A 12553-nucleotide genomic window follows, 5' to 3' on the forward strand; every position below is an offset into this window, starting at 1 on the left:
TCCACAGGATTCATCACATACCCTTCCCCTAAAGACCTGGCCTCCCTTTCCAGCTTGTTTTTCTTGACTTAAGCCAGTAGCCTCCCCCGTATCAAAAGGAGGTTTTTGGGGTTTGCCAGTCCCAAACAGGGTCTTCTGATGGAAGTCCTTTTTCCCATGAATTTACTAGGGAATACGAAAAGAGGTTTTACTAGTGTTTCTTTGCAGCTTCTCAAAGTTAGGGAAGTCTGTGCCAATAATATTCTCTTCGGTAAGTCCGAGGATAATAGCAGCATTTTTTAGTAACTAGAGTTTTGGTGATAGATCTCTTATTCCCATGTACACAAGTTACCTTAATGTGGCAGCCCTTTTCACAACTTTTAAGAGGTATTAAATTAGATCTTATACCTGTCTGCTTACTTCTGGAATCAGTCAAACCTTTAACTGGAAACCCATTTATAATGGCAAAATCATGAGTTTTGAAGGATTTGCTATTAAGAAACAAATTGTTAGTACCCTCTACTTTAACTCCCTCTAATTCCTCTTCTTCCCAATTTTGTCCCATTAGATAACCAATCTCCATTGGTTCTTCTCTTTTATTTGAGGGACAATATTGGGCTAAATGTCCTGATTGACCACAAGAAACACATAGTGGTGCCATAGGTCTCTGACCTCGCCCTTGCTCGGTTTTTGGGTCACTCCTTTCCTTCACTTTTTTTTTTTTTGTTGCCCTGCTCGAAGTTTCTCGCATTAACAATTTGGGGGGATTCCCTTGATTCCTAATTTTGGTTACTGGAATAAAAGGGTGAGAAGATCCTTTCAGATCTCTTTTTGACTCTTCCTTCCTTTGGAGATTTCTCACATGGCGATTGGCTTTCATGCAATTTGGGGCGGCCTCAATGAGCAAGGATAAGTTAGGTTTATTTAATTACAATATGGCTTTTTGCAAATTTTGGGCACTGAGATTATAAACTGTTCTATGGTCAACATTTTTAAAACATCTGAAATGTTCTCTTTCCTATCCACAGGGGCAAGGTATTTTGTATCCTAGCGGATAATTCCACTGGACTTTCATCAGGATTCAATTTGATGTTTCTAAGTTTCTGTTTATGGGCATTTTCAGTTTGGCCCACCTTTTAGAATAATTCTTTCTTAATCTCCTGAAATGGTGTTATCCCTTCCGGATTCAACTAATTACAAGAGTTTTAAATGTCTCCCTTCAATAAGGTGTCTAATTACAGGTTTTTAGTTACTGCTCCCCAATGTAACTGATAAGCCAGACGTTCAAAGTTAAGAAAACAATTCCCTAGGTCTTCCCCTCTCTATACGGCTGTAACATCCCTTATGGGATTGTAGAGGAGGTCCCAAATATGGCCTGCACTCCAGCCACCCATGTCGAGATGCCAGAAGCATACTCACCAAGATACGTGACTTAAAAGGAGCAAATGAACCAACAGAGAGCCACGGTGGGGCCCTGTCCAGTACCCATCAGAAGGACATGTATACCTATTGAAGCGCCAATAACCAGACAACCATGGGCTGCAAGGTATCCACTGAGACAACCATACCAGCAGCTGACAAGAAACGAAGATTTCTTACAGACTGTCCCCGAAGAGACTCACAGAGCCTTAATGGAAGGCAATTGGTGACGACATAAGAGCCCAGACGTGACGTACAGATAACCATAAAATGACGAGCAAAAGAAGGTACGCAAGGACGAACTGTAAAGAATAATGATGTGACAGACGTATAAGAAGATACCACGTTGCAGCACAAAGAACGTATCCAGGATCAAATTGTGCAACTGACTGAATGCATGTAAAGAGGCTCGGAACGCAAGAAGCTCAGTAAACGGTACTGCTTGCAATGCTTAGTAGAAGCTTACAGCAGCATGCGCCAATTATATATCTACCTCAATGAAGCACGCTATACAAGTGCAACTCCATTTTGTGAAGCAGAACTAAGCCCAGGCTGCAAGGGGCCATCAAGGGCGAGATTCATATTCCAGCTAAAGCCAGAAGGGAAAAGCGGAATCGAAACTCAGCAAGAAGTAGCTCATGCTTGGGAATTTGAGGTCAACTCCAGGAAGGGAGGAGAGTGGCAACCATGAAGAATCGAAACTTCAGAGCATGACTGCCAGCCAGTGAAGGTCGAGATAAAGAGGCCCCAGGCAGGTGGCTAGGCTGAACAAAGAATCAAATATACAAAAAGAAGGAAAATTAATCAGATTCACGGTGAACAGACACGTGACTAGCCAAGGGCAAAGAGGTACCAACGTCTGATGTCACCCAGAACCCGAGGATGCCATAACTTTTCCTGATAAGAAGCTACAGTTTCGAGGCCATCCTCAGCCAACTTATTGACACATAGCCCTAGAGGTACTGATTGATGGAAGGGTGACAGGGTGAATCTTGGGGCACTCCGCATCTGGGTGTCCATTCTGCATGCTGCTAATTAAAGTGAAGATTTATGCCTAGGGGTGTAACCCACCCAATCACAATGGACCAAATAATCTAGGATCCTATAGTTTGTAGAACCAATAAGATGTTGTAGTTGTAGTGACGTCTATCACAGTGATGTAGTGGGATGGGCGTAGACGCCCACCCGATAAGAGTTATCCAATCCGCACACACTGTTACCATATATAGATATAGCATCTATGCTTAAGTTACCTTTTCCAACCAATAGAATTGCATGTCAAACGTATAAGTTTTACACGTCAATGATGACGCGAATTTGCTATAAAAGTTACTGTCAGCATGAAGGAGTTGGGAGTTGAAGCAAGACAGGCGATCGCATCATTGATGATTACCATTTGTTTCCCCGTTTTTTGTACTTGTCATTAAACAGACTTCCCTTTGCCAAACTATTGAGTTGTCCTTATTGAAGTGTGTCGAAGTAAGTGAATCTTGCACCCTAACCTCCTCAAGGTGCAGCTATCTTGTCTTACAGGTACTAGAGAGTGAATTCTGACCTATTGGCCCGTCAGAGGATGCTCCGCCCTCCTGTACACTTGGTAGCGTGAGGATGGTTCGACCATCAACTAGTGATTGATTAATACTAAGACACCCATAGACCGACGGCACAAAGTAACTCCAGGCCTTCGGCAATATCACGAGTCCTTCGCCATTCGGTTGAGTAGACTGAGAAGCTTCCCGTGGACAATGATAGAGTAAGTCCATCAAATCACCAGTAGGTCTGAAGAAACCTGTCTTTCCAAGCATAAGCCTTCTTATTCCCACGGGCAGCGGATCGGGCGAAAAGACCGCAAGGGGTGGGAAAAAAGGAGGGGCGGTGATCCCGAAGTTCCAGAGAGGAAAAGATGCGAGCTGTGAGTGAAACAATAAACTCATTACTTTGGCAAATGTCTTGTAGGCATTAGAACAACTAAGGGAAAGGTAATGGAGGGTGGCGGAGAAAATAAAAATAGTCAGAAGTAGAGAAGACTGTATATATATTTCTGAGGCTTGTGGAATCTGCTTAGATCACATGCTGTGCATAGGCCGACATCTAGTGGAAGCTGCGGAGTATTACAGTTTGTTTTTCGAAACTCGAAAATGGGCGTCGACACAGGGCGTGCCAGTAATACTATCCCTAGTGTGACGTCCACTGTACCCAAGATCCCTCACGCGTCTAGGATCCTCAGATTGTTTTTTTCCGCCATACTGGTCGGAAGCATCTTGCGGAGTCCCCTGGCCTTAGCCATACTTTTGCTAAAATTTAAAATTATTAATCTATTGACATCCTTCCCCACCCCAACGTCGAACTTCGACACTCGACGCCGGCTGGAGAAGAAATCGACCGCCGGCTGCTGCATGACGGATTTGGGCCTTGGAAGGCCGCTAGCCTCGGCCCAGGCCTGGTAGGCCGCTGGCCTCGGCCCTGCAAGTAGGGAGAGTGGGGGTGGTACATACTCTACACTCTTGGTATATAGGTACACCTTATACATTTCCTACACTTAACAGCCCGCTGCCTCAAGGTGCGTATGGAGGGTACCCCTTTTCAATTCTGCCCCAAGTGCAACTGCAAATACCCTTAGGTCGACAGGCACGCTACGTGCAATCTCTGCTTGCCGAGGGACCACCCCGAAGCGAACTGCAGAGCGTGTAGTAGGTTTAAACCTAAGACACTTAAGGACCGTTCGAAGAAGTGTTGGGCCCACCACGCCAGGCAGGTGGCCATGGCAGCGGAGGGCGCCTTCAGCGATGGCAGCAATGCCGTACTTTCGGACGGCGAGGGCATTACGGCGTCGAAAGACAGCCGAGCGCAGGTCCCCGACCTCGGAAGGTCGTCCGGCAGGGGGGCTATGGGGAAGACCCCCGGCGACGCAAGCGCTTCACATACTACACACACTAAACACACTAAGTCCAACCGAGACTCGACGACGTCGAGTTCTCGGAAAGAGGCACAGACAGAACGGTCCGATTCGGTGTCCTCTGGGCGCTCTCGATCAAGATCGCCGCATGACTCCAGGCAATCATCCACTCTTGCCAAGAGTGCCTCGCTCCCTAGGCTAACAGAAGTTCGATCGTCGGAAGAGGAAGACGACTTCCACCCACAGGCCGCGCTCCAGGAGGCGGAGCCCGCAATTAAAGCCAGTGAGGCCCCACGCTTGAAGGACAGGGACACCTCTCCCGATCCTCGACGCCAGGCGTCGAAAAACTCCAGAGCCACTAAGGGACAGGGAAAACATTTTTCTACGCACAGGGAGGGGGGGAAACAGCAGAAGAAACTACCTGTACATTCTTCCACACCTGTGAAACACTCCACCCCCCCTAAACAGACAGACAAGCCCAGGTCTGCTGATAGGTCCACAACCAGCAAAGCTACTCAAGATAAATCCCATAGACTTGCTGAGAGAGTCATTCCCAGTTCCAAAAAATGGTCCAGTGAAGACATAGATAGGGTCATGTCAAGAATGTCTTCTTTGGCTGATTTTTATGATAAAAATCCAGAACATTTCCTCTCGTATGATCCACAAGGGGCCACTCCCTCAGGCTCTACTGATCCTATCCCCCCGAGTAAGAAGGCCCGGTTTGAAACCCCGATGAGGTCTGAACCCTTCGAGGTAAAACCTTACGCAACACCATACTCACGGTATCAAGAAGAGGCTTCCTTTTGTGGAGACCAAGAATTTGGTATGATAGAAGAGCAAACCGGGACGGGCTACTATGGGGATGATGAGGAACAGGAAGAAGAAGAGAATAACCCGGAAACATACAGAGTAGATTCCCCGGTAGAGAACGAAGCCCCGGTTACCGACTCCCCGGTCGATAATCAGCCCCTCCTAAATGAGGTTCTCGCTCGCGCAGCAGAACATTTCCACATTGACACCCACGGTGTACAGGAGGAAAGGGACTTCGCAGAAGAGTTAGTGGGAGAAAGGAGGCCGGTTGCCCAGACCATCTCTATCCTTAAATCCATTCAGCGGAGAATAGATCCGTCCCTGGTGAACCCAAACCTCACCAGAGCAGTCAATCCCAGGGTTGAAAAACTTTTCAGGGCAGCTCAGTCTGACCCTCTCTATATAAGAGGGCATCTGAAGCCAGACTCCCTAGTTGTTACCAACACTCGTAAGAGGGCTGGAACACCCTTGTCTTCGTCAGAAGCTCCTCCCGACAAGGAGAGCAAAAAACTATACGGTTTCGGCAGGAAGGTAGCCTCAACGTCCGCCTATCAAGCAAGGATTGCTAACTCCACCACCCTGTTGGCCAGCTACAACTGCCATCAGTGGGAAGAAGTTGCGGCTCTTATAGCCTCTGCTCCTGAACCGTTAAAGGGCCAATTAGCTCAGATTTTCGCAGAGGGTAGAGCCGTGTCTGGTTGCATTTTGAAAGCAACCTTCGACGCCCCGGATAACGCAGGCAGATTGATAGCAGAAGGTACTGTTATCAAGAGACATGCGTGGTAACGGCAGTCTGGTTTTAAGGCAGAAACTCAGGCATCATTGTTAGACAAACCGGTGGAAGCCGATCTGTTGTTTGGTAAGGCGGTCGAGGACGCACTGAAAAATGCCAAGGACGAATACGAGACACTCAAATCCCTTGGCCAGTTAACCAATAAACCCCCTAACCAGAGAGGGAATAGTAATTTTCGTCGCCCACGTGGCCAAAATTCCCAGAGAGGATCTAACTATTCCCAGGGGCAGGGTACACAGTGGAACAACAACCAACAGTCTACCCAGGGTTACGGCAGAGGTAACAGGAGAGGTCGTGGTAAAGGCAGAGGCAGCCCCAGCAAGGGAGGCGGCACGCCTCCACCAAAGCAGTGACGCTCAGTTCAGGGTCCCTTCTCACGCAACCCCAGTAGGGGGACGCATTTCAAACTTCACCCAGGCTTGGGAAGGGATCACATCAGACAGATGGGTGCTGTCAACAGTATCCACGGGATATTGTATAGAGCTACTGCAGCGTCCCCGGAACCATCCTCCACGACAAAGAGTACACTCCTTAGAACATCAGAAGATTCTCCTCAAGGAGATCGCCATTCTTCTACAAAAGGACGCGATAGAACTCGTCCCGGGACACCAGGTAAACAAGGGTATTTATTCAACTTACTTCCTTGTGCCAAAGAAAGACTTGACAATGCGCCCAGTATTGGATTTACGGCCAGCCAACAAGTATGTCAAGCCCCAAAAATTTCGTATGACCATGCTACAAGAGGTAATCCCCCTCCTAAAAAAGGGGGATTACATGGCAACCTTGGATATGAAAGATGCTTATTTTCATATTTCCATATTCCCAGCGCACAGAAAGTACTTGCGCTTCAAGGTGGACAGTCGCCACTACCAATTCAAGGTGCTGCCCTTCGGGATACCTTCAGCACCAAGGGTATTCACCAAGGTACTGGCGGTGGCGGCTGCACACCTACGCAGGGAGGCAATCCCAGTGTACCCTTATCTGGACGACTGGCTCATAACGGGGGAAACCCCAGGAATTTGCAGGACAAGCATTCAAAGGACTATCGACCTCCTCCACGAATTAGGCTTCTCAATCAACGAGAAGAAGTCAAGCCTGGTGCCAAGCACCTCAAAACAATTCCTAGGAGCAATCCTGGATACCCAGGAGGGGTTGACCTTTCCTTCAGAAGAAAGAATTCGGAATATACTTCTGCAAATTCCGCATTATCAGTCCGGTCAACAAATAACAGTACGCAAAGCAATGCATTTACTGGGCATGATGGCGTCATGCATTTACCTGGTCCCCCACGCGCGCCTGCGCATGCGTCCAATGCAGGAATGGTTGGCGAAACAGTGGTCTCAGGCAAGTGGTCAGTGGGACGATCTAGTGGTCGTTTCGCCAACACTGGTACAAAGCCTTCACTGGTGGACAAGAGAGAATCTCGCAAAGGGGAAACCCTTTTACGATCCCGAAGTACAGGCAGTAGTCACTACAGACGCATGTGTGACGGGGTGGGGAGCTCACCATCTCCACCACACAGCTCAGGGTCTCTGGTCTCACTCAGTGGCCAAGAACCACATCAACCTGCTAGAGCTTCTGGCAGTATTCAGAGCGCTTCAGGCGTTCGAGCCCCATCTACTAAACCTGTCAGTGCAAATCCGGACGGACAGCACTACAGCCATGTTCTACCTGAACAAGCAAGGAGGGACTCGCTCGCCAAATCTGTCCAAGCTTGCCCAGAAAATCTGGATATGGGCACTCAGACGGAACATCTTCCTGTCATCACAACATGTTCCAGGGGAGCTCAATTCCCTAGCGGATGCTCTGAGCAGAGACTCCCTCCTAGAGGAACACGAATGGGTTCTTCACAGAGAGGTCGTAGAAGATCTCTTCTCTCAGTGGGGTTTCCCCACTATAGACTTATTTGCCACAAGCGAAAACAAACAATGCCCAGGATTTGCATCCAGGTTCCCCCAACCAGACTCCCAGGGGAACGCCCTGTGGATGAACTGGTCAGGGATGTTTGTGTACGCTTTTCCACCAACTCCTCTCATCAGGAAAGTGGTGAACAAGATGAACAGGGAATCGATGACGCTCGTCCTAGTTGCTCCCATGTGGGCAAGACAACCGTGGTTCCCACACCTACACAGGATGGCGGTGTGCGAGCCCATCAAACTTCCAGCCTGGTACAACCTACTGTCCCAGCACCAAGGTCAAACAGTGCACCAGCAACCCAACTCAATGAACCTGGCAGCATGGCTCCTGAGGTCATAGAGTTTGGACACCTCAAATTGCCACAGAGGTGTATGGACATCCTAAAGGAATCTAGGAAGCCAAACACAAGGCACTGTTACTTTGGCAAGTGGAAGAGGTTCGTTATCTGGTGCCAGAGTAGACAAATCAACCCAGTTGATTGCACTCCTTCCACTATTGTTACATACATGCTCCACCTGCTAGATGCAGGATTGGTTTTTAACTCACTGAAAGTACACCTGGCAACTCTCTCGGCTTACACCACTTCCCATAGCAAGGTGTTGTGGTGGAAAGTACCAGTAGTTAAAGCCTTCATGGAAGGAGTAAAGAGACTTCACCCTCCTATTTCAAACCCACCGCCAGGGTGGGACCTTAATGTGGTGCTAGCCAAGCTCATGGGCCCCCCTTTCGAACCCATGCATAAAAGCAGTCTCAAACACCTGACTTATAAAACGGCCTTCTTAGTCGCTATTACTTCTATAAGAAGGGTCAGTGAAATTCAGGCTCTGTCAGTGCAGGATCCCTTCTTTACTATCCACAAAGACAAACTGGTTTTATGCACACACCCTAGGTTCTCACCTAAATTTATATCAAAATTCCATGTAAACCAGTCCATCGAGCTTCCGGCTTTCTTCCAGAACCCGCAAAGCTTGGCTGAGGTGAAACTACACACCCTAGATGTGCGTAGGGCGGTCCTCTACTATGTAAATAAAACAAGACCGCTAAGGAAAACAGATCAACTGTTTGTCTCTGTAGCTACAGGCAGAGAGGGGGATCGCGTCTCTAAAGGTGCCATCTCGAAGTGGATTATTAACTGTATCCAGCTGTGTTACTCACTCTCTGAAAAGACTCTGCCTTTTACGCCAAGGGCCCACTCTACTAGAGGCATTGGGGCCACTCTGGCTTTCATTGCAAATGTTCCCCTCGACACCATTTGCAAAGCAGCTACTTGGAGCTCTATTCACACTTTTACTCAGCATTACTGCATTGACACCCATTCCAAGACAGATACACAAGTGGGACAAGCGGTTCTAAGACACTTATTTGCTCATGACCCTTCTCACATCCCACCTCCTTCTTCTGGTACTGCTCGCTAATCTATGCACAGCATGTGATCTAAGCAGATTCCACAAGCCTCAGAAGGGATACATTACTCACCGTAATCGTATTTCTGATGCTTGTATCTGCTTAGATTCACATGTGACCCACCCTTCCTCCCTCCGAGAGAAGGCGCATGATTGCTTGTAGTCTTACCTTTCTGTCTATCTGCTTGGATTATCTGTACTCACGCTACTCCTCATGCTTCCTCATGTCAGAAAAAATACAATCTGAGGATCCTAGACGCGTGAGGGATCTTGGGTACAGTGGATGTCACACTAGGGATAGTATTACTGGCACGTCCTGTGTCGACGCCCATTTTCAAGTTTCGAAAAACAAACTGTAATACTCCGCAGCTTCCACTAGATGTCGGCCTATGCACAGCATGTGAATCTAAGCAGATACAAGCATCAGAAATACGATTACGGTGAGTAATGTATCCCATATATATACCCATTGTTAATATCTACTCTCATTGTTTTCATGTCTCCCTAATGTGATCAAGCGCTCAGAGAAGAGCGAAACGCGTCGTTAAGGACACTGCCCTGGCTTTCTGTTCTGTTTGCTGTGTGTTCTTTGCCTACTATTTTTAACCATCTATTAAACTCGTTTTTCTGTTACTTGGATTCGAGTTTGCTACTTTGTTTACTGGGACCTGCAGACCTCATGCTTGGAGTGCGGTTTTTTCCTACCGCCATGTCTTAACGCTATTTTTACATGGAGCGTTCCATGTTACAAACCAGCACCAGGAATTATTACCTTGTTGTGGATTATGCGCGATTGTTCCACGATCGCATATGTGGGCTCTAACGCTGCAGCTGACGGCGGACTGACTGTTTACTGGAGTTCGAGTGTGGCACCCTCTAGGGAGCTAAAACTGATAGCCCTCGGTTGCTAGCTGATGTGATGTGTGCCGGAGGACGCACGAACAATGGCTCGCAGGTAGGTGTCTATTCAGTTTTTTTCCATCTTCCTATGGCTTACATTCTGGTATAGTGCTTCTTACACTCACTCCACGCCGGTTTCTACATTTCCTGCATATTGACCCACACTAGCCTGTCTGTGGACTACTATGCTTTGCTGAGGTCGTCTTCCTTCCATATTTATAAAGTATATATATATTTTTTTGATGGTATAAACCAAGGATTTTTCCTTCGGTTGATTGGCAATTACACACGCTGACATGCAGGACGCCAGGGTGGCAGCCCGGCTGCTTCAGGCCAGGGATTTATTTAATGAGAAGCAGGATTTACCCACAGTGGCACCTACTAGTGGGGTTAAGAAAACTACCAGCACCACCTCTACTGAAGTTACACTTCTTCGTGAAATAGAAAAATCTCGCAAAAAGGAGATATCTAAGTGGTGGGAGGAGCACTCCCTGCAAAATTATCTCGATGTGGGCCGTGTCCCCCGTGGATTAAGTATTATGATAACACCATCTTTCGAGGATCAGGATCCTAACATGTTGGAAGAGTGGGGAGGTGCCAGCAGTCACTGCTCTGCGCAGTTCTTGAAAATTTTAGTCAAGTATGCCAATTCCGACCGCAGTGCTGTGCTTTTACATCTTGACAAATTAGAGTCTGAATTACGTGATATTCCCAGCACTGAGGAGGGTAAGAAACTACGAAGTAAAATTGAAGAAGATCTTATTGCCTACGAAGAGGAGATCAAACAGCGTAAACATAGAAAATTTATTAGAGATAAAATTGACTATGAATCAGGTCGTATTTTCACCTTTGCCAAGCGGTTTGACTCTTTGCGTAAAAGCTCTACTACACAATCATTTCCTAAACAATTGGGGGAGGCAGAAACCGTTTCTTCAGAATCTGATGCCTCTGTTTCAGAAAATGATGAAATGCCTATCAAACTAAATTTTTTAGAGGAAATGAGACTTTTATGTCAAGATGGAAAAAACCAAAAGAGGGGCAGAGGCCGTGGAAAGAACAGAGGAGGAGGAAGAGGGAGAGGAAAGGAACAGAAATTGTCAAAAGGAAAAAAAACCATTGAGGCCGTCGTGGGAAGCGGCTCAGATGTACATCAACAAGGCAGGCTGACGCGCTCTGGAGCGAAGTAGTAACAACAGACAATATGAATTCTGATCAAATTGTCAATATGTCTTCCAACACCCTCACGGGCTCACAAGCATCATTGCTTTCATTGGGCTTGAATTTTTGTCCTACCACTCAGTTTGACTATGTCCAGTCACGTCTGGACTTTGACAAATTTCTACGGAAAATCAGACTAAAGAAATTCTTCTCCATCAATCCCCCGCAAGTTAAACCACCTGTGCCACGAACTGGCCGAACTGACATTCGCATTTCTGACATCTCTACCTTGACTGACTTGGCCTGTCTCCAGAATGAATTGTTTGATCCCTCTACTTTTGATCCAGTTGACTTTGACATTGATCCCAACTGGGATATATGTACTAAATTGAAAAATAAGTCCAGGTTCAACCCTCAATTTTCGGTGGGGGGATGTATTGAGGCATTTCATGATTTATGTGTTAATGATTTTTGAAAACTTCGCAAAAAACCTTTTAACAACAAACAGAATCTTACCATCCCACAACGATCGGCCCTTAATGAATTGCAGAATTTGCCTAACATTGTGATAAAACCTGCCGATAAGGGTTCTAAATCGTTATTCAGGACAGGGAATGTTATGTGGCTGAGGCTAATCGTCAGTTACGTGATCGGTGCTGTTATTCCAGGCTTCCAAAGAATCCTTTTGTCGAAATACAGTTGGAGCTCACCGCCTTATGTACCAAATGGGCCGAGAAAGGCCTTATTGAGGAGGAGCTTGCTAAGTTTCTTGTGCATGTGAGTCATACTATACCCACTATATATTTTCTGCCCAAGACTCATAAATCCTTGATCTATCCACCAGGCAGGCCGATTGTAACTTTGTGTGGTTCTCTCCTTGAACATATGGCCCAATTCATAGATGAGACCCTGTCCCCGTTGGTGTCAGTCCTGCCCTCGTATCTACGCGATACCAAGGACTTCTTGAGTCATATTTCAGATATACCTTGGGAGGAGGGCTTAATGTTAGCTACCTTAGATGTTGTTTCCCTTTACACATCTATAGATCACACAACTGGATTGGTAGCCTGCAAACATTTTTTGGACACTCGTTCTTTGAACTATTTGGGGCACAGTGGTATGATTTTGGATATGCTTCTGTTCTGTTTAACAATGTATTTCTTTTCAAGGGTTCCTTTTATCACCAGGTCAGAGGTACTGCTATGGGTAGTACATTTGCGCCATCCTACGCTAACCTCACCATGGGGTGGTGGGAAGCTACTTTCTTGTCTGAGTTAC

At 46.8% G+C, this 12553-nt stretch overlaps 1 protein-coding gene across 1 annotated transcript in view; it reads left to right on the forward strand.

Moving 5' to 3' along the window:
* Window positions 1-12553, forward strand: part of ABCD2 (ATP binding cassette subfamily D member 2) — a 427364-nt gene that overhangs the window by 360513 nt on the left and 54298 nt on the right. The gene's annotated exons all lie outside the window — the stretch shown is intronic.

The sequence above is a fragment of the Ambystoma mexicanum genome, chromosome 12 (genome assembly GCF_040938575.1).
Source record: "Ambystoma mexicanum isolate Mex_15411 chromosome 12, UKY_AmexF1_1, whole genome shotgun sequence".
Lineage (NCBI taxonomy): Eukaryota > Metazoa > Chordata > Amphibia > Caudata > Ambystomatidae > Ambystoma > Ambystoma mexicanum.